The following is a 21,474-nucleotide window of genomic DNA, read 5'->3' as shown; positions in this document are numbered from 1 at the left end:
GACAGGATGAAACAGCCTCAAGTTGTGCCAGGAGAGGTTTGGGTTGGATTTAGGGAAAGTTTCAGAAAGAGTTGTCAGGCACTGGAAGAAGCTGCTCAGGGCCTCTGACTGAGAATTCCATTATTTTAGCTTTCATTTCTGGCTGCAAGCTGGATCAGCCCCCAAAATACCAAGATTGCAGTGGCACTCAGGAAAGTGATGATTTGGAAACAGCAACCTGAAAATCCCTGTCTGTTTTGAGCAAAACACAAACCTACTTTCAAAACAATGTCAGCTTTTGACAGACTGAAATTTCAAAATGTTGATTCAGAAGCTGAAGTTTGGAGTCTCCTTAAAGGAATGCCCGCTTCGACAAGATCTGTGTTTTGTCATGTAAACCTGTCAGCAGATTCGCATGGGATGTCCTGTTTTCCTCGGGGGTGTTCCCAGCTGTGCAGTTCTCCATGGAGAACTCACAGTACAAGCTCACAAAAGGATTTGGAAAGCCTCTGGCTCCCTGTTTGTCCTATCCAGAGTCAGGATTTAGGATGTAGCCATGAAAAATCTGGTTTTGATGGGTTTGCAAGCCATTCAAAGGATAGGAAATCAAAGGGAAAACGGGATTAGGAGGTGAAAGCAGCAGCAGAAGTTGCATGTTCTGGCCGTGGATGGGTCCCTGTGGGAGCTGATACTTGGGGGCTGGGGGGTTGCTTCTGCCTCAGCTCCCAACTCTGCCCCCAGGCTGGACTATTTTTGTTCTCCATTCTCCTCCATCTGCCTAGGATAGTGGAAGGTTCCCCGTCTGTGGTGGGGGTTGGAACTGGATGATTTTAAGGTCCCTTCCAACCCAAAATATTGCAGGACTCTGGGACTGGATGATTTCCTGACCTGCTGAAGATTTCTGGAAATCCAGATCCTCCCTCATGGAGCACCAAAGTTCCATACTGCTCAGGGAGTGAAGTCAGGCTGAATTTAGGGCTAAAACAGCTTTGGGATTGGAGTTTTCCACAGGATTTCCAGATGAAATCAGTCACAGGATCATGAAATGGTTTGAGCTGGAAGGGACACCAAAGCCCATCCAGTGCCACCCCTGCCATGGCAGGGACACCTCCCACTGTCCCAGGCTGCTCCCAGCCCTGTCCAACCTGGCCTTGGTCACTGCCAGGGATCCAGGGGCAGCCACAGCTGCTCTGGGCACCCTGTGCCAGGGCCTGCCCACCCTGCCAGGGAACAATTCCTTCCCAACACCCCATCTAACCCTACCCTCCTTCAGCTCAGGGTCATTCCCCCTTGTCCTGTCCCTCCAGGCCTTTGTCCAAATTCCCTATCCAGCACCCTTGTAGGCCCTAAATACACCCACTCACTTCCTAAACTTTTTTCACCCTTATATTTTCCTTCCAATCCTTATCTCCTTTAAATATTTACAAGTTTCTGGCTTTTCTCCATGCAAAACCACAATAAACCCTGGACTTTTCCCCTCAGTTTCCATCCCAGCCCCTCAGCCGAAGACCATTTTCTGTTTCCACACCCTGAAGGTATTTTTCTCGTGACTGTCTCACCTGTGTGTAGTGGGAGGCGCAGAAATGCTGCTCTCAGGTGAGACAGCACCACCTGATATTGTCTCAACAATCAACTCACGCTGATGTGTTTTACCCAAATCTCCCACTAGATGGTAGGAGGGGATTGGAAAGGGAATTCACTCCAAAACGGAAGGAAAAGTCAGCCTAAAAACCCCACCACCAACCCCCAGCCTCTGAAATATTAGAATAAACGCCAAGGATGGCAGAAATTAGAGTTGGTGCTGGCCAGTGAAGGTCAGTACAGGGATTGCTCCTGTGCCATGTCCACCCAAAGTGCCACAGGGAGGGATGCACCCCAGGAATTCCTAGTTCCAGAGGTTGTCTCTGTGTAAACAGGAGGTTTTTCCTCAGTTTCAACTCTCTTGGAAAATCAAACATCTGCTCTGTAAATTCTCTTACAAAGCCAGGCTGGGAGAGCTGGGGGTGTTCCCCTGGAGAGGAGAAAATCCAGGGAGAGCTCAGAGCCCCTTCTGGAGCCTAAAGTGTCTCCAGGAGAGCTGGAGAGGGACTGAGGACAAGGGATGGAGGGACAGGAGGAGTTAATCCCACTGGAGGCAGATCCAGAAAAGAAGAAAAGAAAAAATAAGTGATCTGAGACAAGAGGAAGAGAAAATTCTTCCTCTGACTCGCCGTGGAAAGGTGTGGGAGCATCAATCAGCCCCAGCTCCTCTCACTCTCTCCTCTTCCCCTCAAAAAAGGAGGAGAAGGTGGAAACACGCAAGGTGGGGGCAGGGACAGTTCAAAGGAAAGCAAATGAAGAAAGGAAAAGGAGTGGAATTTAAAAATGAAGTGTTTGATTGTGAAATACTCGAAGAGCCCAGAAACCTGAAGTGAGAGAATTCATCTTCTTCCCACTGAACACACCCCCAGCACTTGTGTCCAGGGCAGGGAGAACTCCCTGTGCCACATCCACAGCGTGTCCCGTGTCACACCCAGGGCCACTCCCACGGCATATCCAGTGCCACATCCATGCAAACCCTGTGTCACACCCAGGCTCACACCCCAGCACACCCCAGAGCCCACTGGTACAAATCGTGTGTGAGGTCAGGAATTTGTCCCACCCCCTCGGGGCCATCTGGTGACCGAGCTGCTCCAGGCTCATCCCAGCTCCTGGCGGATCCTGCCCTGCCTGTGGAGCTGGAGAGGCCCCGGCTGTGTTTGCCCCACGAGCAGGGGTGTGCTGGTCCCTCCCCAGGTGGAGGAAGGCCAGGGATCATCCTCCCCCTCCCTGCTCCTCTGCACGGCCCCGGCAGTGCCGGGCCGGGCTCCCGCAGGGTGCCAGGAGGGTGCTGTGCTCTTCCCCCCTGGCACAGAGGCTTTGCTGGCACTGGCAGAGACTTTCATTCCCTCACACTCTCCTCATCCTCCCTGAAAGCCTCCTCTGGAGGAGGGCAAGCACCTGTTCAAGGGAAATTCAGGAAATTGCTTTGGGAAGCTGGACTCTGTCATACAGGGAACAGCTGGAGCTGTGCCAGGGCAGGTTTAGGTTGGGTGTCAGGGAAAGGTTCTTCCCCCAGGGGTGCTGGCACTGCCCAGGCTCCCCAAGTGTTGTTATGATTTTCGGACGGCACAGAAATAACAACATGACTCTCAATGATGGTAAAATGAGAGCAAACTTTATTCTTCTAAATCCTACTTTTATAGAGAAGTTCGGTACAAAGAACATGATTGGTTATTCAGCATCTACACCCTTTTGTAAACATTTATTTTGCCAGTAAATATGTTGGAAAAACACCACCTGCGGATGGTTTCTCACTCCCCAAGGTTTGTTTGAATTCCTCCTTAAGATTTCTCAGGCTAACATGACAAAATTGCTCACCTGCCTTTCACACAGACACTGGCAGAGCCTGAAGCCTAAATTCAGACCAATGTCAGCCCCACACCCAGGGAACAGTCCCAGTCCCGAGGCTGCCAGAGCTCCAGGAGTGTTTGGACAGTGCTGCCAGGGATGCACAGGGTGGGATTGCTGGGGGGTCTGTGCAGGGCCAGGGGTTAGGATGATCCCTGTGGGTTCTTTCCAGCTCAGGATATTCTGTGATCCCAGACTGATGGGTGGTGTTAACAAAAATCCATAAAAACAAAACTCCTTCACACCAATGCAGCATTAGGCAGAAATCCTTTATTCAGACAGATGCACAAGGGAATATCTTCTCCAAAATATCTTGACTGCTGAGTACAGACAAAGCTGGTTTATATTATATTTTACATACATATCCATTGATTTTCCAGGAATAAACATCCATATGATAATCATTTCCTGAAAATCATTTCCATATTTTCCCTCTGCGCAAGTGCTCCGCACTCCTGGGGTCTCTTTGTGGTCCCTGATGGTTGGTGACCCCAAAGTCACACCTGGCCCTTGGTGAACTGGTTAAACTGGGCACAACTGGGCTTGGTTTGCTTTCCAGTTCTTTTCCAACAGAATGGGCATTATGGGTTCCCTGGGCCAGTGGTTTGAAGAATGAGCATTGTATGAACCCACTGGGGGCAAACAATTTCTCATCTGGCACCAGAGGGGCTGTGAGTCCCCCCACCGCGGGATCAGTGCCCTCCACAAGTACAGAATCCAGAACCTTTGGGAATTTCTCCAGGAAAATGCCCGCTCTGCCGGGCAGTCGACTCCTCTGTGCCTGAGGCCTCCATCCCTGGGTAAATAAAGTCGGGGATTGCTGCTTTATCTCTCACAGAGTGGTCTCACTCCAACAAAACCCTGTGCAAACCTCCCCTGGTTGTTGCTCTGTTCCCTGGGGCTGCAGCGACATCAGTCACCAAAGGTGCTTGGGGGGAAAAAATACAATAAAGAGAATTTGTTCAGTGCTTCAGAGCAGGCCAGAACTGCACGGTGACAATCCTCCTCTGTCTGGTGGCTTTTTTGTCTGTCTGGGGTTGCCTCCCTTTGATCCTTTGCAGGAGTTATTATGAAACGAGAATTTGGGAGATAGAGCTGTCACTGCATCCCTCAGAACTTACCCAAGGAGGTCACGGAGCCAGGATTAGACACATTTCCTGCGGGAGCACGCACGGCTTAAATAAAGGTTTTTCATGGCCCTTGACAGTCCTGTAGTTTTGAGGCACTGATGTCATTCTCTCACCAAAGAAAAGGAAAGGAAAAAGAAAGGAATGAAAAATCCATCTCCACTAGAGACACTCAGTGCCTGTCTCTATATGAAAATTAATTCCAATTAGGTTGATTTAAATATTAAATAAAATGCTACAGGACTGTATTTCCAGGCTTGGATGTTTGACATCCAACTCAAGACTACGTCTAGACAATTAATAACACATCCACTTAAATTTGACTTTTGATCCCTAATTCCCTCTCTTCTCTCTTCCTTTTCTCCACAAAATTCATGGAAGATTGCAACAATTTTTGTTATTTTTGTGCATTTTGTTGTCACATTTCCTCACTAGTGGCAGCAGGACTTACCTTGAGACTGCTTGGACTCAGCACAGGTAAAACATCTCACAAGAGTCCCCAAACCTGCAAGGCCCAGCTAAAACTGTCGCAGTGTCCTTGATTCCTGGAGGGAAGGAATGAATGGACACATTTTCCAGATTTATTTTCTCCAGATAAAAGGCAGTTTTTACACCCCACTTTTATGAGGCTTCCCTGAGCTTAAAATTCACGGGAAAAGTTTCGATCAGTCCTTCACAGTTACAAGTTACAATTTTAGTGTGGTTATCAATCTTTTAACTTGGAAACGGTGCTTGCTTTGTTGGTTTTCCAGTCCATATCTTTTAATTCCAGGATTCAGGGCAACTCCCCTTCCTCACATTTCTAAATGCCAGTGAAGACAATGGAAAATATAAACCCTCCAAAGAGCCAGGAATCAGACTGGAGCCTAAAATGTGTTTTTAAAAATCCCCTGAGCCCTTGGGATTTTCCAGAGGTGTCCTGATTGCTGGACAAGCTGGATTCTGTGTTTATGTTTGGTTCTTAAACCCAACCACAACATCAGACATCATTTAGTCCCCATCTCCAGGTACTTACCTTGTTTTCCCCTGAATTCTCCGAGTGTGTTTTTACTCCTCGGAATCAATAATTGCTCTTTGGAGCCCAGGAACAGCTTTTCCAGCTCTCTCCTCCTGCAATTTGTGAGTCCCAGCTGGGGAAGGAGCTGAAATCGATGAGATCCATTTGCTGCTCCTGCTGGGAGCTCAGATGGGGCTGGTGCAGGGCAGTGCCCACTGCCAGCCCTGCCAGGCTGGAGCTGTGCAGGGAATTCCAGTGTCACTGTCACCACCAGCAGGGGCACACACCAAACACTCCTCAGACAGAATTCCGTGGAGCAGGGAACAGGCAAATAAAGGTGGATCCCTGCTGGAGTCCAGGGCATCCCTCTGGCTGCCCTGGATGGTCCAGGACCCTGGCAGAGGGGTCTAGGACCCTGACAGGGGGGTTTGGGACCCTGGCACAGAGCCCAAAGTGACACTGTCTTTGATCTCAGCCCATGGGAAAAATTACCAGCATTGCACAAAGATCTACAGTCCCCAAGAGTTTGGTGTAAATAGTAGTTTGTTTATCACCGGGTGTTAATGGGGAAGGCAAGATGGAGGAATCAGGGTGTGGCCCTGTCCTTCTTCCTCCTTGTCCTTGTCCTCCATCTTCTGCTGTGGTGGGTCACAGGGGATTGGTTTAGGATAGAAGTGACATGTCTAGTATAGGTAGTAGGTATTGGTAATAGACTGTAAATAAGAAATACGTTGTGGCTGATGGTTGGGTCAGAGGAAGGTACAAAAGGTCCAGCCCTCCCGACCTGGGGGGGTCGCCGCGTGCTCTTGCCGCAGCAAGGACCTTTGCTGGGCACAGAAGGAACTTAGAGATAAGAAACAATAAACAACCTTGAGAAACCTGAGATGGCGAACTCTGACTCCTTCTTCTGCTCTGGCACGGAAAGGAAAAAAGGCAAAAACTCTTTTAAGGAAAAAAGACTCTCAACCAAAATGTCTGGGGAAAACCAACCTCAGAGATCCCAGAGCAGGAGAGCCAGCATTATCCATCATCCCCGACATGAACATCCCGTGTCTGTGGGGTGGGAGCCCTGCCAGGAGCCGGCAGCTCTGGGGCCTGGAACAGCTCCTGAGGATCGATGGGAACTGGGGGGGAAAATCAAATCTGAGCAGAGAGTGCTGTGCCAGCCTGGAAAATGGTCTGGGAATGAGAGCAGTGGGATCACTGTGCAGGGGGTTTGATTGGAGACTCCAAGCCCTGAACTGCCCCAGAGCCCAGAGTTCCTGGGAGGGACTGAATCCACAGGCAAGGATTGTCACCCTCCTGCTCCAGGGGTGGATGTGATCCCTGGGGATGCCCCAGGCATTCAAACCCTCCTGGAAGAGGGATGCAATCCACAGGCAAGGATTGTCACCCTGCTGCCCCAGGGGTGGATGTGATCCCTGGGGATGCCCCAGGCATTCAAACCCTCCTGGAAAAGCTGAGCCCCTTCCACTGGGCACAGCCAGGGCAGGGACATGGGACAGGAGGGACAGGGGTGCATGGGTGGCCCTGGGAGGGCACAGAGGGCACAGAGGGTTGAGATTTATCCCCACACTGGTGCTGCCTGTGCATGGCAAGGTCTGCAGTCCCTGCACAAGCTGGAGAGTAAAGCCGAGGAGCCACGGGAGGTTCAGCGCCAAGCACAGCTGGGGTTGGGGCTGGGAGGGACAGGGACAGGAGGGGACCAGGGGCTGTTTGAGGCCTGCAGCTGGTGAACTGTCTGACAATTGCCTGAAAATTGTCTGGTGGTGGCTGGGAGTGTTTGTGTGAGTGGAAAAGAGGGAATTTCTCTTCCCTGGGACCTGCAGGGGTTTGTGACAGTCCCGAGGGAGGGTGGCACTGAATGCAAGGGGAGGTGACGGTGTGGGGATTCAGCCACCACTGATTGTCTGGATTTGTTTGAAAGCTGAAGGAAACAGGCACGGCTTTGTTCTTCTCCTGGGATCAGGATTGAAATGTGGGAAGCAAATCAGGCTTTGGAGCTGCATGTCTGTTCCAGACACTGCAGGTAATGAGCTCAGAAGGGAACATTGCCAGTTCTGGACCGCTACACTGATGAGTGAAGGATCCCACTTGAACCAGCTCTGAGGACACTCATTCAACTTGATTTTTCATGAGTGATTTGACATTTTTTCCCTAAGTAGATGAATAAACACATCAAATATAGCACACATTTTAACAGTGATCATAGAATCAGAGAATCCCAGACTGGTCTGGGTTGGAAGGGACCTTAAAGCTCATCCAGTGCCAGCCCTGTCATGGGCAGGGACACCTTCCACCATCCCAGGTGAGTTGTTTAAACCTGGCTGTGTTGTTTAAACCTGTTTAAATCTGTTGTTTAAACCTGGCTGTGCACCCATAGGCCTGCATTAAATTAAATGTAAGCAACAGTGAGGGAGGGTCATTTATCAGCATGAAAAATTGAACTGAAACATTTCAGTCCAGCAGGCCAAAGCTGCATTTCACAAATGCAAGTCAAACAATTCTCTGGGATGATGGATCTGCCTGGGCTGTAAACAGCAAAGCTTCCAGCTTGGATGGCAAAGAGAACTCTTTTCTCTTCTCAGTCTGTTCTGGAACTTGTGGAACATCTGGAACATGAGCCTGGAGAAGGCTCCAGGGAGAGCTCAGAGCCCCTTGCAGGGCCCAAAGGGGCTCCAGGAGAGCTGGAGAGGGACTGGGGACAAGGGATGGAGGGACAGGACACAGGGAATGGCTCCCACTGCCAGAGGGCAGGGATGGATGGGAGATTGGGCAGGAATTGTTGGCTGTGAGGGTGGGCAAGCCCTGACACAGGGTGCCCAGAGCAGCTGTGGCTGCCCCTGGATTCCTGGCAGTGTCCAAGGCCAGGCTGGATGGGACTTGGAGCAGCCTGGGACAGTGGGAGGTCCTTGTCCATGGCAGGGGTGGCACTGGATGGGCTTTAAGGTCCCTTCCAAGCTGAAACGTCCTGGGTTTCCATAATTCTGTCTCTGTCACTATTTTACTTCTGTCTGCTGTTCCCATTGCAGAGCCAATAAAACCTCAGCCCAAGATCCTGTCAGTCTGGCACAAACATGTCCTGTCCTCCCATTTCCCCCAGGGCTCTGAGCAGAACAGCCCAGAACTTTCTCTCCCAGCCAATTCCAAGGCCTGGCAGGGCCAGCCCTGGAGGGCAGGAGCTGCTCACAGCAGTGAGCACAGGCTCCAGGAGGAGGGGGGGTCGCTGGGGGCTGTGGCACCTCTCACCATCTCCGTGCCAATAAAAATCATGGAGTGTTCAACAGCCTTGTTCTTCCTGTCAGTTCTGCTCTCTCCCTCATCACTCCTGGACCATGGAGAGGCCAAAATATTAATGAGGACATTGATGAATCTGACGCTGAATTCCTTTAATTCGTTCCTGGCTGAGTTCCTGCTTGCATCCACAACTCCACTCCAGTTAATTCAGAGAATTGATGGCTTCAGCCCTGTCAGGTGCTTTGTAAAATCTCTATTGGTGGCTCATTAATGAGGCATTTTCCCCTTTTGGAATTCTATCAGCTAAGGAGGATGTTTTTAATAGGGAAATATAAATATCTCTGAGTAAAGAAGAGGAGCCCTCAGTGCCTCCCTCTGGCCTCTGTCAGTACAGAAACCTTCTCCAAGCCCAGGGGGACTGAGGCAGTGTGACAGAGTCCTGCCAGCCCTGGGCACATGGCTCTGTGTCAGGGCAAGCAGAGGACATTTTTAGAGTCACCTCCACTCCTTCAGAGAGCTTGATCTGAACAAGCCTTGTTCCTTTAATCTCCCCTTCCTCCTGTGCCCAGGGATCCAGCTGGATATTGGGAAAATCCTTCCTGGAAAGGGCTGTCAGGATCTGCAACAGCTGCCCAGGGTGGGAGTGGACTCTCCTCCCTGGAAGTGCTCAAAAAACAAGCAGAGGCGGCACTTGGTGCTGCTGTTTATTGGGAATGGGGGAATGCAGTCTAAAGTTGGATTTGCTGATGCTGGAGGTCTTTTCCAGCCTTAGCAATGCTGTGGGTCCCCAGGCTGGGTCTGTGGTGTCTCTGGTGTCCCACTCCAGGGAGGGCTGGTGTGACCAGGCAGGGCTGGGTGGCTCTGCTCTAACAGCTCCAGCTCCTTTCACACCAGGAGCTCCTTTCCAAAGGAAACCTCAAATGAAAAGGAGCTGGGCCTTGGACCAGCCCTGATGGGATGAGCAGCTGCCTCGTCTCCAAGGGGGAAGGTGCAGAGACATGAGAAAGGTCCCCAGGTCCTACAGCTGAGGACAGATAATTGACAGAGTCTCCAGCCAGGGAAAAGAAGGGAATCTTACATCCAAGGTCCTTCCTTGTCACACCACCTTGCCTTGTCACTGGAAATGTTCCATTTTGCTCTTTATTTTTTTTTTATATAGGAGACATGTCTGTGCTGAGGATTGTGGTTTTGAAAGCAAAGGAGAAGAGAAAGAAAACTATAAAAAATGTATGTGGGAAGCAGACTCTGTTTGTGAAGGTTTTCTTTAAACACTTCCAAACAAATATTTCCAGGCACACTGAAAAAGAAGTTGGGAAAAAATAGAACTGCTTGAAAAACAAAAGAAATTCCTGTATTATTTGAATCTGAAGCAATCAGGAATCTCTGCTCCCGCTGAACAGCTCTGGGGAGGCTCATTTTGATTTTCAGGTGCAAACCCCCCAGACTCTATTGATGTTTTCCAGCCTCCTCCATGGAAAATCAGGGAAGTGATCCCCTCAATCTGAGCTCTGCTGGGGCACCTCAGTCCTGGGGTCAGTTTTGGGCTTCTCATGACCAAAAAGACCCAGAGGGGCTGGAGCATGCCCAGGGCAGGGAACAGAACTGGGAATGGGCTGGAGCCCCAGGAGGGGCTGAGGGAGCTGGGAAAGGGGCTCAGCCTGGAGAAGAGGAGGCTCAGGGGGGACCTTGTGGCTCTGCACAACTCCTGACAGGAGGGGACAGCTGGGGGGGTCAGGCTCTGCTCCTAGGGAACAGGGACAGGACGAGAGGGATTGGCCTCAGGCTGGGCCAGGGGAGACTGAGGGTGGATATTGGGAAAATTTCTTCATTAGCCCCGGTTGCCCAGGGCAGGGGTGAAGTCCCCATCTGTGGAAGTGCTCATAAAACGTCTGTATGTGGCACCTGGGGACGTGGGTTAGTGGTGAACTTGGTGGTTCTGGTTCATGGTTGGATTCAATGATCCTAAAGGTCTTTTCCAACCTGAACAATTCCATGGTTCTGTGATTCTTTGTACAACCCCCTCCCAAATTCTGTGTCTGTGTTTTCCAACCTCCTCCATGGTAAGATCCCACTTCTCCAAAGGGAACATGTGCTGGGTCCTGCCTGAAGCAGAGAGGTCTGGCTGCTGTCATCCACCAGTGACAGGGGCTGGCACAGACTGAAGCCAGCCAGGAACTGGCTCTGGCCTGTCCTGGAGATTCCATTTCCCAGAGGGAATCTGCAAGCCCAGCAATCCCTGCATCACCCCAGGAGAATGGAGCTGCAGGAGAGCATCAGCTCCGGCAAGTCTGATGGAGAAAAAGGAATCAACAGCAAGGAGAGGAAGACAAACCCAAATCAGCTCATCCCAGCCTCCCTTCCCTCCTGGGAACGGGCCTTCTCCAGGAGCAGTGGGGAGGGAGCTGGGCAAGGCCTGGCTCTCAGCAGAAGTGTCTTTAGAGAGATTTTTCCTTGCTCCTGATGATTGGCTGAGTCACTAAAATGAGAAATTACAGCTTTATTCCTGTCAAAACAAAAAGTTTCTCCTTGATTTTACTTTATTTATTTATGTCCCTCCTTCCCTGATCTTTAGAAATCCAGTGGGTCACACAGGGATGAGGAGTTTAATGGACAGACAAGGGACCAATTTCTTCATTAAGAAGATTGAAATTGAAATTGAAATTGAAATCCCTGTGACTGGGAGGGGAAAGGGAGGCAAAATTTCACTTCCTTCAAAATGTGGTGTGAGAAAAAAACGGCTTTTCCTCACAGCTGATTCTGATTCTGGAAATTGATGGGGAAAACCTCTTTGGGCTCTAATTGGGGTTTTTGTCAGGGCAGAAATCCCACAGAGCTGGAGCTGTCCCCAAACCTGCTCAGTCCCAGCAGCACCTGGCTCTTTGTGGGACGAGGGTGGGTCACACATTGGGACCTGCAAGGAGAGCTTTAATTTCCTTTTATTTAAGCACTTCCAGCTATGCAGAAATTCTGTAATTTCCCCTCCCAATTCCTTAAGAGGCCTCCTGAATTCCATGTCGGAAAACTCCAAGAGAAGAAGCAGTTCTGGACCATGATACCAGCAGTTTAATGTTCATTAAACAGTGGGAGTTCCTATTTGAAATCCATATCCTCACTGCCAGGCCCTGCTACTCCACCCTGACTGAAATCCACCCTGAGGAGAACAAGGCCAAATCATCATTTTAGCTCCACTAAACCCTTTGAAAAACAACTCCCCCAGTTGTGAGCACATCAATTTTACTTCCACAGAAGACAAAAGCTTAACAAATGGGAAGAGGGTTCCCATCAGCATCAATCCCCTCCCACATTAAAGACTGTTTTGTGCAGCTCTGCTGACGGCCAACCTGGAAATGGACTGTGAATGGGACAGAAATAGGGAAGTAAATAAATGCTGAAGGATTAACATCGGGAGAGCAATGAAATCTTGAGTTCATGAAATCACAGAGTGGTTTGAGTTTGCAGAGAACTTGAAGCCCATCCAAATCCACCCCCCTGCCTTGGGCAGGGACACCTTCACTTGTCCCAGGGTGCTCAGAGGTGACAGACACGGGTTTGTAGGTGACAGAAGGAACTCTGGGTTTGTGAGTGACAGAAGCTCTGAGAGTAGATCAGTGACATTGTCCCCGTTTTATTGCAGACCCAGGAAACAGGAAAGCACCATGACTCCTCCCAAGTCACGTGGGAATGCAGTGTCTTGGATCCACATCACCATTCCAGTCCCTGGACAGACAGGACACAGGGAATGGCTTCCACTGCCAGAGGGCAGGGATGGATGGGAGACTGGGCAGGAATTGTTGGCTGTGAGGGTGGGCAGGCCCTGGCACAGGGTGCCCAGAGCAGCTGTGGGAGTGGGAACGGGAAGAGGAACGGGAAGAGGAACGGGAACAGGAATGGGAAGAGGAACAGAAATGGGAATGGGAACAGGAACAGGAACAGGAACAGGAACAGGAGTGGGAAGGGAAAAGGGAAGGGGAAGGGGAAGGGGAAGGGGAAGGGGAAGGGGAAGGGGAAGGGGAAGGGGAACGGCAATGGCAATGGCAATGGCAATGGCAATGGCAATGGGAACAGCAGCAGGAGCACAGCCGGAGCAGGAGCAGGAACAGGAGCGGGAACAGGAGCAGGAACAGGAGCAGCAGAAGGAGCAGGACTGGGAACAGGAGTGGGAGCAGGAACAGGAGTGAAGCAGCAGTGTAGGAGCTTCTAGGTGAGGGCAGAGTCGGTGACAAAGTATCTTTATAAGCCAAGCAACTGTAGTAGCACGTGGTTTATTGTGAGGGCCTTGCTTGTAGCTGCTAGGCACAGCTAAAGCAGGCCAGGAGAGCCAGAAAAGAGAGGGAAGAGAGAGGGGAAAGAGATGAGGGAAAGAAAGAGAAAAGAGAAGGGCAAAAGAGCAGAGGGCAAAAGAGGAGGTTCTGAATACCGTACAATAAATGTCTTTCCAGGTTGAATAGTCTGAGTTGGACCAACCAATCTAATACAAGATAACATTTACATACAGCCAATAGAACTGTCGCATTAGCTAAGGCAAGCAGAAGGGTATTGTTTAATCAAGGGAGATGGCCCTCAGCTTGGCACACCATTGTTCACTAGCTGATGGATTGGTACCCCACACCCTAAATCTTAAAGCTTTGCTTTCATTTCTATCTCACTTTTTGATCTCACACTCCCAGAATCTTAAACCATCATATTTTCAGGGTCTTTCTACTTCATCCTTCCCAACACAGCAGAAGCAGTAGGAACAGGAGCAGGAGCAGGAGCGGGAGCAGGAGCAGCTCTCCAAAACCAAGGGATTGTTTTCCAAGGGGCTTTGGGCCATGCAGGCCTCCCAGACTGACACACCTGGATTTGCCCCATGCTGGAATTTGTGTCTCTGCCCGTGAGCAGAACGAGGAACTGAGGGGTCACAGAGGAGTGCCTTTCACCCCTTCACTTCTTCCTTGTCAGATCATGCTCTGATATTTCTATCAGCAGCAGAAATGCACGCTGTGGTTAGAAAGACCAATCTTTAGTCATAAATTTGAATTAGTCCCTTTCTTGGGCTAATTTTAGAATCCAATTATGATCAAGACAAGATCGTGAAAGAAAAATAACAGGAAAAATTCACTCCAGATCTCTCACTATGATAGAGCCTGAGCAGCCTGCACCAGCCTTGCTTAATTGGGAAAAAAACCCCGAGTTTATCTTGATTTGTTTTACGTGTGGACTGGGGGATAAGGATGAAGAAACTTCAGTTCTTGTTCAAGATCTAACAACTCTGACAAGTACATGGAAAACAGATCAGAGGGAAGATCTCACTGTGCCCAGATGGAACAGGAGGGGAATTAACAAATGGCACATTACCATATTTCTGATGGCATTCCAGTCTTCCTGAGAAAGGAAAGGTTTGGAAAGATTCATTAATTAATTGGTGGAGTTTACAAAATACCTCCTTGCTTAGAGCTGGAGACAGCGAAGTGCTGCTGCATCTGAACCAGGATCCTGCCAAAAAAAGGATGGAGCCCTTCCCCTTCCAGGGGAGTCAGAGTCTGAGTTTCAGACTGGTGTTGTGTGCTGTGTTTAGAGTCCTGCCTGTGGCCTCTGGAGAAAACATCCCAGGACCTGGGTGGGAAGTGGCATTCACAATCTGACCAAGTCCCACATTTCCCCCACTGAGCAGTTCATGCCCTGTACAAAGTGCACAGACAAAGAGGCCCCTGCTGAGCTGATCTGGGGCTCTCAGAGGGAAGAGGGCAAACAGACCTTGAACCTGCAGCTCTAAATCCTGGGCTGGGGAACAGCCACACCCAGGGGGCTTCAATTCCAAGAGGCTTTTAGTCAAAGAGCTCCCTGGAGCTGAGGGAGACCCGAGGGCCCTGGCTGGATGCAGAATTGATTGGTCTCACCCCATCCTGGAGAGCTGTTCCCACCCTCCTCTATAAACGCCAAAGGATCAGGGGAATTTTAAGATTAGACAAACACACCTTTGACAGGGCCAGCCTGGTGTGAGCAATCGGAACATTTTTATTGCCTGTCACGACTCTGCCTATTTGGAATTTTAAGCAATAAATGCACAGAGTGCTTGGGAAACATTCTCCCAGAAAAAGGAGTCTGTGGAAAGCTCCGTTTTGCCATGATGGCTTCTCTAAAAAAAACCCTGTTTTTAAAGTGTATCAGAAATACTTAAAAAATTCTGAGAGACAAAGTCCTCCCTGAGCCGCCTTTTCTCCAGCTGAGCCCTCTCAGCTGCTGCTCATCCCACTTGTGCTTCAAAAAAATCCATACCTGCTTCCAGAGTCCTCAATTCCACAAATATTTATAAGCAGCTGGCTTGGGGCAGTGGAGAAAGATGGACTTGAAGTACTATTGTTGAAATTGAGGTGATTTTCCCAAACTATTTCAGGGATCTACAATCCTTAATAATCAAAGGAATATGAGCAGCATCCTCATTGGGCAGCACAGACAGAACCTCCCAGCACAGGGAATTCAACTGGAAGTTTGCTCCAAAGGAAATGGAATCATCCCTGAATTAAAGGTTCGCATTTCCTCCTCTTGGATTACAGGTGGAGTTTGTCTCTGGGGCATAAACCAAATGAAAACCAAACAAAAGTGCTGCTTCCCAGAAATCCAGGCTGCTGGGAAATGGGATGAGCTGGAGGAGGACCCTGGAGCTGAGAGGGCTCAGATGTGGCTTTTGAAGCCACCCCAAGGCACAGAGGATGCTGACTGCTAAAATCACCTTGTGTTCCACCCAGTTCTGCTCGGCCCAGGCTTTGCCCAGCTCCTGCCTGTGCCCAATATTTTTATTTTGCAGTGCTGAACTTTGAGGTCAGTGGAAGAGAAAGGAGTTGCTTCCTGTGCTGGGTTTGATGTGTCAGAGGATGAATATTGCCCTGTCCAGCTCGGGGTGTGATGTTCTCATTAACCCTTAATGGGAGCAAATTCCTGGCACAATTAAATCCCATAGCCTCAAATTCGGAGCTGATCGGCCTCCCCAGAGCAGCCAAGGGAGAGACACCCTGGCTGCTCTGCAGAGAACTGGAAATAAAAGTGCATCACAATTAGTGCCTTTCACAGGAAAAGGTCATTTGTCTCTTTGGTGAGAAAGGAAAGGAAAAAAGTATTAAAAAATCCTCAGAGTTCTCCAAACAAAGGGCAGCTTCTCCATTCCAAAGGGCTATTTGCTCAGATGTGGATGTTATGTGAGTAGACAAAGCTTTTCAAAATGTTAACAGGCAAATGAAGCTCTTCAAAATAATTGGTATTAAATAGTTCATTTATGCCTGGGTAAAATTTGAATATTTGGGAGAGACACTTCTGTTTCCCCAATTAATCTGTGAATTCTTCACTTTTCCTTTCTGTTTTGAAGAAGGATTTGTATTTTCCTTTTAATCTTGACATACTTTTTTCCATGAAATTAAAAAAACCCAAACTTAATTTTGAGTGGCATCTTCCTCATCTTTTATATGAGTGAGGATTGGAAGAAATGTTTTTATCTCTGGTTTCATGGCACCAGACTCAGTGCTGGGGTAAGTGAGTGCTCCCAGAACCTGAGTTCAGCACAAGCTCCTGCCAGGACCTTAAAATTCCATAAATGCATTAAAAATCCATGAGTCAGAGCTGAAATGGGGGATCTAGCAGGAGAGAACTGGTGCTGCCAATTTTATATCTTCATTTTACAGTTAATTTTTTTGTGCATTCACCGAATCACTCCAATCACTGCTTGATTGGCTGTGATGCATTGAGGTATCAACATCCCTGTGCCACCACGGGCTCACAGTGGTGACAGTGCCCAGCTGTAGGGGACAGGCTCCTCCTTGTCCCCATCCCTGACTGCTGTGTTGGAGCCACCTTCAGTCATTCCCTGCAGGAAATGTGGCAGCAGCTCCCAACAAAATTAGTGCTGGTATTTCCCTCCCTCCTTGGTGAGGTCTCCCCATGCTCAGGGCCCATTCAGTGCAGACCACCTTGGATAATCCTGCTTTGTGCAAAGCCTCGCTTTGTTAATTCCATGTCTAACCCAAACTTCAGGACTAAACTCCCTGAACACCCCACTCTGACCTTGGTATGGAGGGGTGGAAACCTCTGTGAGGGGAGCACAGGTGCCCAGAGAGGCTGTGGGATCCCAATCCCTGGCAGTGTCCAAGGCCAGGCTGGGTGGGGCTTGGAGCCACCTGGGGCAGAGGAAGGTGTCCCTGCCCACATCCAGGGTGGCACTGGGTGAACTCTGAGGGCCCTTTGACCCCAAACTCATTTCTTTTTCTTTTGATGATGACAGGAGCTCACTGAGCCCAAAACAGAAATTTTCTCTGAGACTTGGAAAGTAAAAAACACCCAGAAATGCAGGATTTGAACAACACTTGGCCCCTGCAGGGGCAGATTTTGGTCAGTGGTGCCTCTTCTGTCTGAGACAGAGTCCAGCCCTTCCTAAACCTGTTTGGGTGATGGAGAGGAGAGACACAAAAAGTGACAAAAAGTCACAAAGACAGAAGGGCTGAGCCAGTATCGCTCCAGGAGAGCCAAACATCTCCTGATCAGGGCATTCCCTCAGGAGACCAAAATTCCAGCCTTAAAGCTGCCTTAAGCCTGACATCCTAATAACCCATTCTCCACAGCTGTGACAAGTTCTGGAATGTTCCTGGATAGCTGCACTTAATCCTCCTCCATGCAGATGATGTGGAGCTTCAGGTTTAAACTGTTTGACTTGAGGAGCTGATGTTTAACAAGCTCTTTAATTCTATTGAATTCCGTCTGTGCAATCAAACATTGCTTTGGGGCACTGCAATGTGAAGGATTTCATTATTCTTGTAGGATATGGAGGCATCATCCAAATTATTTCCAACTACAGAGCTGAAATATTTATTAACTTCTGCTTGTTCTGAGTTGCTGGGCTGGTTTTCCATCCTGGCTGGTCCTGGAGTCACTGGAACTGATTCAGCCTGAAATTCTTAGGATAAAGTTAATGTGCTCTCAGCAGCAAAGCAAATTATTTTGATCTGTGCACTTCCTTCCCAAGGAAGGAAATCAGGTTGGGAAACCCCCAGGATTTCCCTTGTGTATATTTTTTATCATTTTACTGAAAACCCTGAGCTCTAATTTGTTTTCTCAGAGGGGGTCTGGAGGGAGACGTTAGAGGAATCTTCATCAGCAAAAACACTGAATTTAACAAAAATCCTCTTGAGAGTGCTTTGAGGGGAGTGTCAAGGTCTTGTGGAAGGAAGGACGGAAGGAGGGTCTATGGGGTTTTGCCTAAAAGGAATTTTCTGCTGGAAGGAGGATGTTTAAAGGGAAATATTTAACCCAGCCTTAATCAGAAGTTTCCTCTCCTATGCAGACATGGAGGATTCCTTTTGAGCAGAACACTCCAAGAGCCACTCCTGTGATTTCCATCTGAAGCTGTTCTGCAGATGCCGAGCATGTCATTCCTGTTAGAATGATGGGAGGAGGAGAGGAGAGTCATTCCAGCCCTTGGCTGTTGATACGAGAGGGTTTTAGGGGAAACGTGAGGCCCTCAGCTCCTCCAGTGGGACTCTCCCCGTGTGTGTGTGAGATCCTGCTGTTCCCTGAGGGCTTTGGCTCCCATTTGCCTGGAAAACAGGAACGATTCCCACATTCACTCTGAAAATTGCCAACTGCCTTGGGATGGCTTTGCCTCCTCCTCTAACAGTTGATTTTCCTACTCATTGCTTCAGCCTGGCCCCTCTCCCCCTCTCCAGAATGGGAAGAGAAAAAACAAACGTTTGTGTGTTTGGTGCCTGGTTGACACGGAGAGCTGTCAGAGCCAGAACACAAACGAGCATCGGCTCTCCCTGAATGGTAATTACAGCCTTTGTGCCATGCTGAGCGGGGGGCCTGGACTGTAAATGTGCAGTTAAATCAAAGCTGCATTTCTGAGGCAGCAGTGCAGGGACAGGTGCCCAATGCTCAGTGAGGGCAGCTCTGCAGTCCTGGTGGGCAGTGAGCTGGACATGGACCAGCACAGGATCATGGAATAGTTTGGCTGGGAAGGGACACCAAAGCCCACCCAGTACCACCCCTGCCATGGCAGGGACACCTCCCACTGTCCCAGGCTGCTCCAAGCCCTGTCCAGCCTGGCCTTGGACACTGCCAGGGATCCAGGGGCAGCCACAGCTGCTCTGGGCACCCTGTGCCAGGGCCTGCCCACCCTCCCAGGGAACAATTCCTGCCCAATCTCCCATCCATCCCTGCCCTCTGGCAGTGGAAACCATTCCCTGTGTCCTGTCCCTCTGTCCCTTGTCCCCAGTCCCTCTCCAGCTCTCCTGGAGCCCCTTTGGGCCCTGGAAGGGCTCTGAGCTCCCCCTGGATCTTCTCCTCTCCAGCTGAACACCCCCAGCTCTCCCAGCCTGGCTTCATGGGAAGGTTTGGATTGACCCTGAAGCTTCATGCTTTTCTCACAGAATGCAGAAATTCCTGGTTTACTCTGAGAAGCTGCAGTTTTCCCAAGGCCTGGGAAAACCCAAAGTCACAGATTGCTGTTCTCCTCCTGCTGAAGCTGCTCAGAGCAGATGATTGGAGGCACAGGCAGCTCTCGTCTCACCAGGGCAGCAGCACGGAAGGTGAAAGTTCAAACAGTCCCATGTCCCTCTGGATCTGCCCACAAACCTCCTCCCACATCCTCCCCTGTGAGGAGCTCGGGCAGCCCTGGGGAGGTTATCCAGCACTGAGGGAATGCTGTGGCTGGAGCATAGAGAGGGAGAAGTTGGTGAGGAAATTCAAGTGTTTGGCTGAAAGATTTATTTCCTCAGCCTGGCGCTGAATTTGCCTCTCTGCTGGGCGAGGTGCTGCTCCTGGCAAGAATCTGCACCTGCATCCAGCTCCTGGCATGGGGGACACTGAACATCAAACCCTCTTCTCTAAATGCTGCTCCATTATTTAAACACCTTTTACTTCAGATAATTGTTTCAGTCAGATGCTTTTTACAGCCTTTTCCTGTGAGGAACAACTCCCGAATTAGCAGCAGTCCCCAGCTAATGACAATGATTGCTCAAGGCCCGCAGTGGAGGAGCTGCTGGGGGCTCACGGCTCCTGCCCCATCCCGCTCTCCCCCTTCCCCTGGGCACCTCCCCTGCTGCCACCCCGCTGACCCCACCACAGCCCCGGCACTCACCCTTCCTGCTGCAGCGAGACACTGATTCTGAAGATTCCAGAAAAGCTAAGGTTATAGTTAGCAATAGATGATGCTGATTTAGCTGAAATGAAGAGATAAAAAATCTCTAATCTCAGTTAGAAGTTAGAGGATGGTTAAAAGAAACCAGATTTAAGATAAGCTACCCTGGATCTAGTAACTCATTACTTGTCAACTTTATGAAAAACAGAGAAACTAATCAATACAACACAAGACAATTGCAAACCTCCTGTTTCCAGAAACCCAGTGAAATAGTCCTGGAAAACAGGAAACAGGGAGTTCTATCATCCATTAATCACATCTGCATTTAAAAGGTTGAAAGTTTAGAATGAGGAAGACTCGTTTTACTTCCTCCTTTTGGTGACCCCTCCTCACAAAAGGACCACCGACCCATTTCAGGGAACAAACTACGCATGCTTAATGGCCTTTGTGTCAATTAGCATACGAAGTGGAGAAGAGGAAGTGACAGGGGTATGAATATGCATTTGTATTTTGTGTATTCACCATTTTTGTAAATAAAAGGCTTTGTAATTACCTGTGATCTTTGCAGTGCCCATTAGGGAGCTATCCCAAGCACTGGAATAAACATACACTTTCTAACTTGAACTGTTAGAGAGTTTTTGTCCGTCACAGTTGGATATCGATATTAGATTGATACTCATGTTTTAATAAATCACCAGTTTGGGGACACAGGGCTCTGTCCCTGTTGTCGCCCTCTCCCTGGGCCCCAATTCCTCTCACAGCCACAGTCCCTTCCCATTCTTTTAATTAGTGTTCGGTGTAATTAATATCCAGAGGAACCACTGGGCAAGTAATGATGCTTGTGAGGGCACTCAGACCCTCCAGCAATGCTCAGTGAGGAACTGGGAATTATCCCACAGGCATTACGGGCTGTTGCAGCTCCAGTAACACCAGGAGCTGCACTGGGGTTGCACTGGGAGAGCTCCCGCAGGACCTTAGTGCGTTTGGCCTGGACAGAGGCTGGGAGGCTGGCCTGGAACTGAGCCCAGGGTGATTTGGGCATGGATTATCCCTGTCCTGAGCTCGCCTGGATCTCAGCATTGGCTCCACCTCAGGGTTGGGACTGCAGAGCTCGACCATCTTGAGCATAAAGCCTGTCCCCAGTGTGAGCTCTGGGTGGAGCTGGGGGGCTTGCAGTCAAATACAGCAATTTTGTCCTTTCAAAAATGGCCAAAGGGTCTCTGATCAGCTGCAGGGGTGGCTTTGGCCCAGGGGAAGTGCTTGGGAATTTTGTGTTTTGAAACATTTAATCCACAGCTCAATAAAAACAGAATGAAAAAGTGTCATCAGAGACAGGGAGTGCATGTGGGGCTGTGAGTGCTTTCCTTCCCTCTCTCTCGTTAACTGCTGAGGCTGGAAATCCATCACCCATCCCAGGAGCAGCTGTAGGAAACACCTGATAAGGTAGAACAGCAAAGCCATTAACCTGAAGTCACAGATTGCTGTTCTCTCCTGCAGAAGCTGCTCAGAGCAGGTGACAGCAGGCACAGACAGCTCCCGCCTGCAGCCTCTGATCCCACAGGAGGGGAATGGCCCTGCACAGCTTCAGGAGGCTGTTTCAGGAG

The 21,474-nt window shown here is 49.6% G+C and overlaps 1 protein-coding gene and 1 long non-coding RNA gene across 2 annotated transcripts in view; one reads left to right on the top strand and one right to left on the bottom strand.

The window, feature by feature from the left end:
• LOC134553931 (acid-sensing ion channel 2) overlaps positions 1 to 21,474 on the top strand; it is a 401,966-nt gene that overhangs the window by 167,927 nt on the left and 212,565 nt on the right. The window lies entirely within an intron of this gene.
• LOC134553032 (uncharacterized) lies at positions 3,706 to 5,994 on the bottom strand. Its single transcript, XR_010081014.1, has 3 exons — positions 5,551 to 5,994; positions 4,530 to 5,080; positions 3,706 to 4,336 (listed from the first exon to the last, which is right to left on the bottom strand). It is a non-coding gene; the product is annotated as an uncharacterized LOC134553032 (long non-coding RNA).

The sequence above is a fragment of the Prinia subflava genome, chromosome 8, assembly GCF_021018805.1.
Source record: "Prinia subflava isolate CZ2003 ecotype Zambia chromosome 8, Cam_Psub_1.2, whole genome shotgun sequence".
In the NCBI taxonomy this organism is placed as follows: Eukaryota; Metazoa; Chordata; class Aves; order Passeriformes; family Cisticolidae; genus Prinia; species Prinia subflava.
The sequence above is the reverse complement of the archived record's forward strand: the minus strand, read 5'-3'. Positions and strand labels throughout refer to the sequence as shown.